Below are 6,121 nucleotides of genomic sequence, written 5' to 3'. Positions count from 1 at the left end.
TGTTGATGTACAATATAAGATATTATTAATATGCAAGCCTAAGGAGGGCAGCCCTTTATCAGTGTACAAAACCTACTCTTTCAAAGTTCTGGTCAGAGAATGACCCTTATGGTAAGCAGGGTGTGTTTAAAATGGAAATAATACAGATATGCTAAAAAAAAGAAAAAAAAAAGAAAAAGAAAAAACCCAAAACCTTGCTGTTGCCACTTCCCTTCTTGGTTCTTTCTCATTGAAACTCAGACGGAATAAAGAGGCAATTATGGTAATAGCTGACATTTGTATGGAAGTTGGCAGTGTGTATAGAGTGCTGGACCTGGAAGTAGGAAGACTTGAATTCAAATCCTACTTCAGACACCTACTAGCTGTGGGAGCTTGGGCAAGTCACTTTACTTCAGTCTCGCTCAGTTTTCTCATCTGTAGAATGGGGATAATAATAGCACTTATCCTACACAGTTGCTGTGAGGATAAAATGTGATAATATTCTCAAGACTCTTTGTAAATCTTAAAGCACTATATAAATGTTAGCTATTCCTATTCCTATACCTATTCATATGTTATGAATTACTATGATTATAGCACTTTGAAGTTTGCAAAGGACATTTAAACTTTAATAGCTTAAAATTGCATCAGGACTTTTGGGACACACTGATTTATCTCCTCTGAGTCTCATAAAAGCCCTATGAAGTAGGTACCATAAGGTAGATACCATAGATTCCCATTATACAGATGATGAAACCAATACCTAGAGAGGTGAGGTCAAGGGATTTGCTTAGAAGTGTTACAAATAGTATTAAAAATCAAGTCTTCTTTATTCTAAGTCCAGCACTCAATCAACTACACAATGAGCCGTACTATACCGTACCATTCCATACCATACTATACCATACCATAGCATACCATACCACATTATACTATATATTAGCTAATTTTATTGGCTTCCCCTATATAGGTACTAAGCAAATTTGACCAGGGCTAGCCTTATTACTGGTCTCAATTCCAACCCCTAAGGGTAAGAGGATTATTTCATTTCTATTGCTTATTTCATTTCTGTCAATACTTCTAAGGAGAAAATGATTAACAGCCTTCTTCTAGTGTTGTTATTAATTGTACCAAAATAATCTTTCCAAGAAAGCCTGAGAACCTAGCCTTCCCACAAGTGTCAAGGATAAAAGCCTATGACTTCTTGTTACACATCTACTTTCCAGGGCATAGATTCAGTTTTAGAGCTCTTTTGGGAATATGCTCAGAGCTCTGTAATATCTAGGTTTAGTAGCAGAATGAAGCAGGTAATGACAAGACATTGCTCTGACTTTCCTGCCTTGGGGGATATCTGGAAGACCTGAACAGTATTTCAATATGTTCCAGGGGAATTTAAAACTTTTCAGATCTGTGAGTGCCAGTATCCTTTATAATACCCTCATTTGTTTCTAAACACCAATCTTACTTTCTAGCTACAAGGCTAAACAGAATCTTGGAACAGGATTTAAGTAACTGCTCTACTCCTTATTTCAATAACAGTCTGTTCCTCCAGCCAGTGTCAAAGACAGTTAGGATTATAGTCACCATCCTCCTTCAAAGGCTGCCAGTAAATCCCCCAGATTTTATGCTAATCATTTGGTATTTCTATACCATTTTCTACTCCAATAAATAAAACATGTGCATATATCCTTCCCATAGTTTGGGTAAAGGTCCCAGGAGTTACTCTGAGATGCTATATTTAGCCATGGAGAAACTGTTGAGAAGAGAATGTGAAAACAGTTACTGAGAATGTGTAGTCAGGTACCTTAACTGTCAGGTTTATGGGGAATGAGCTCTCCATAGTTGGTAAAATGGCAGTACCACTCTGAGCCAGAACAAGGCACTAAGCACCCAAGGGAGCATTTAAAAATTATGCTTTCTATATGTTGAACCTTCCCTGAAACACAGGCGACTTGACATCACAGAATCAATGTCCACATGTGATGGAAAGGAGAATTTCTTGGCATTAAAATATGTTGTTTTGTAAGAATTGGTAGTTTAAAATGCCTTTTATCATACACATAAACACAGCAATGTAGCACAAGAGGCAGCTTCCATATTTGCTACCCCTAGTTCTGGTGTTTGTACCAACCTTCAATTGGTCTTTTGTCAGAGAGTAATATATTCACTCAGAATGGAAGTGAAGATTGGTGGTGAAGCAATCTTCTCAATCACCCACATGTAAACATGTGTCTGCTGTCTGTCTGTCCCCAGGTATCTACTTCCAATGCACATATTTGTGGACTGTATGTTTGAGAGTCTAACTGAATGGATAGCTAAATTATTATATTCTAAATTATTTGGTGGCTGCTTCCTTCATTATGGATTATTAACACATGGATGCTTGTGGAGCCCAGCAAAGTAAAGTATGGCTTCTTCCTGTCTGTTCCCAAAGCTAGGCATTATAATTATTATTATTATTATTCTAAACATTTTTGATACTTGAAAAGCCCATCATTAGGACAGTTAATTTGGAGTTTATGTTAACAGGAGGGTCATCACAGTTGGGTGGGGGTGATTCTTGATTAGCTAATTCTTGCACATTCAGGTAAAAACCATTTCTTGTGTACTTACTATGTGCCAGGCATTGTGTTAAATGCTAGAAGTAAAAAATACAAGATGAAACCTGCCCTCAAGGAGTTTACATTTTAATGGTGGAAGACAGTATATAAAGAAGCTGAAACCGGGGAGTGGGAAGGAGTAAGGAATCAGGGAGGAGAAGTTACCTGTGTCAGGGCATAGAAATGAAAATCTAGAAGGTCAGAAGTGGAGTCTGGAGAGGAATGAAGCCATGGCTGATCTGGACATTTTCCTTAAAATGGAGGTTGTGGGAGGAGCCAGTCAATCAGAGAAAGGGGCTGCAGGGGCAGAATGTATTTCCAGTGTGAGAAGTTTGGAACTAGGGTGAACTTCCAGGATGCTGTATCATGGAAGAGAAAATTCAGAGAGTCCGGACTTGGAACTGGATAGCATAACATAGTGGAAATACCTTAGTATTTTTTTTTTATAAAAAATAGTTTTGACTTGGCAAATGCTGTAAAAAAGGTCTTGGGGACTCTCAAAAGTCCCTGGACCACACTTTGAAAACTGCTACGATAAATATTAAAACAAAAAACCTCATTGGATGATGAGGTTCCAATTTGTTTAGCAAGTTACTCTTAAATGGTGACTATGACCCGTCCAACTTCTTTTTTATTATGTTTTCTTGGCTCCTCTGATATCTTGACTCTGAATCCTAAGCTGATTCCTATTGTTGTTACCTTATATAGGTCCCTGATCACTTCAGGGTGTACATAACAACATTTCATGTTTATCTGTCACTCATAGGTCTGTAAAATGCTTTCCTCAAAAAATAATGCAAGGTTAAATAATGCAGACATTATCATCCCTATGTTGCAAATATTTTTGTTTTTGTTTATGTATGGTAGTGTGCTAACTGTATCAAGCCCTCCACAAAATGTAAGAGCCTCCTGGAAAACAAACAAACAAAACCAAAACCATAACACTCAAAAGAGTTTGGCCTTACCATCCACACAGGAAAAACCAAGTGGATGAATAATGCTTATTGCAAAGATTACGACATTGTTAGATGGACAAACTGTAGAACTTGTCCACCAGTATGAATATAATGGGACAGACAATACAAATAGACAATGAATTGAGCCCAGAATTAAACAGGAGGGAAAAGATGGGTTGGATTGCCTTCAGGAAATGGCAAAACTCCTTTAATGATCCTGAACTTCTTTTAGAAACAAATACCCATCTTTTTAACACCGTTTTTTAAAACCAGTGTTGTGTGGGTATGATTGAACACAACAGTTTCTGATGAATTAAAAATGACTATCACATAAAGGGTAATGGAGAAATGCATTTAACAGAAGTTGGACAGGTCAGAGTCACCATTTGAGAGTAATTTGCTAAACAAATTTGAGCCTCATCATCTAATAAGGTTTTTTGTTTTAATATTTATCGTAGCAGTTTTTAAAGTGTGATCCAGGGACTTTTTAGAGTCCCAAGACCCTTTTTACAAAGCATTTGCCAGGTCAAAACTATTTTTCATAAAAACTAAGGTATTTTAATTTCTAATACGATAGATATTGATAGATACAGCCCATATAAACAAAAGAATTTTGAGGTCCTCAGTAATTTTCAAGAATGTGAAGGGGTTCTGACACCAAAAAAGTTTTTAGAACTGCATAGCTTGATCCTATACCCTCAAAATGGATACTCAAATAAAATTTTCAGGAAAAATCTCTTCAATCAATAAACATTTATTAAGTGCCAGATACTGTGCTAAGTATTGGGGATACAAAAAAAAAAGGCAAAAGACTCTGGGCAAGTCACTTCACTGTTTGCCTCAGTTTCCTCACCTGTAAAGTAAGCTGGAGAAGGAAATGGCAAACCATTCCAGTGTCTCTGCCAAGAAAACCCCAAATGGGGTCATGAAGGGTCAGACACAACTGAATGATAACAACATGTATCAGGGCCAAGGGCTGAGTGCTCGGGCTACAAATACAAAGAATGAAACAATCCCAGCACTCAAGGGACTTCCATTTCAGTGGAAGAGATAAAAGGTACAGATCTAAGTATATATAGGATAAGCATAAAGAGAATGAATACACACAAGGTAGTTATTGACTGGGATGCACTAGCCTTTGGGGAAATCAGGAAATCCTTGTTGTAGGAGGTAATGCTTGAAGAATCTCTTGAAGCAAGAGAAGGATTCTATGGGGTGAGGATGAAGAGATGAAGAGAAAGTGGGCCAGCCAATAAGAAGGCATGAAGACAGGAGATGGGAGTGTGTGTGTGTGTGCGTGTGTGTGTAATGAAATGAGAGGAGTCCAGTTTGGATTATGGTGTGTGGGAAGGGTAGTAATGTAGATCTGAATGTAAGCTAGATCAGGGTCAGCTTTTTAAGCTAAATAAACAGAGGATTTTATTTTCTCCTATTAGGGAGCCATCAGAGTTATCAAATAAGGGTGTCTCATTGTTAGAGTTGCCCTTAAGGAAGATCACTTTGTCTGCTCTTTGGAGGATAGACTGGAGTGGAGACTCTTAAGACAGGTAGACTTTAGGAGGCCTTTGTAATTTTCTAGGGGAGAGCTGATGAGGGACAGAACTAGGGCGGTGACTATGTGAGTGAAGAGAAGGGGTCAGATGTGGGAGAAATAGTGTGTAGAGGTCAAAACAGCAAGATTGGGTGACTGATTGGATTGTAGAGCAAGGAAGAGTGAAAAGTTGAAAAAAACACTGAGGTTATAAACCTAGGAGACTGAAAGAATCGTGTCTTTTAAAGAAATGGAGAGGCTCAGAGGAGAGGTGAGTTTGGGGGAAGGATAATGAGGACATGCCAAATTTGAGATATCCCTGGAATATCCAGTAATGAACTATACAATGGGCATTTGAGGACTCAGGACTAAAGCAGAAAGGAGAGATTGGATATAGATACATGGAGACTGGATATAGAGTTCTACAGAGAGATGATAATTAAACAGATGGGAGCTGATGAGGTTCTCAAGAGAGAATATATATGTATGTGTATTCCAGGACAGAGTCTTGGAAAATAGATATTAAGCCAATATATCTTCATCTAACACAACATGTGATAAGTACTAGATGAGTAGCATAAAATAAGTGCGACAAAAGTATTATAATTCTAAATCCAGTCCTACTGACTTACTATGTCAATACCTTTGTCAATAAATAATTCAGCTTGTGTTTGCACATCTATAAAACTAAGAAGATAAAACTACCCAGTTCATGGAGAGGTTGTAAGAACTAACCAGAATTCCAAAGCTCTTTGTAATTATTAAATACAATGGAAATTAAGGGTTTATGAAACTGGCCTCTGCTAATAGACCTTTATATGGAAAAGTAAGTGATTTTTAAAAGTATATTTTATTCCCTCTTTTGGTCTACCATTAACCTAAAGCTGGAAGAGTAGCTAGCTTGCTGGGTTGGGTTCAAATCTTGATTCTGACAACTATTAGCTATGTGACCTTGGGCAATACATTTACCTTTACCTCCCTCAGGCAATTCCTTAGGATTTTTCTACTAAAGCATTAGTGGGTTGTAATCTTTTTGCTTTGATGGAGGGAATCTC

Source organism: Vombatus ursinus, unplaced genomic scaffold (assembly GCF_900497805.2).
Source record: "Vombatus ursinus unplaced genomic scaffold, bare-nosed wombat genome assembly UNPS02014861.1, whole genome shotgun sequence".
Classification (NCBI taxonomy): Eukaryota; Metazoa; Chordata; class Mammalia; order Diprotodontia; family Vombatidae; genus Vombatus; species Vombatus ursinus.
Note: the sequence above shows the minus strand (reverse complement) of the source record.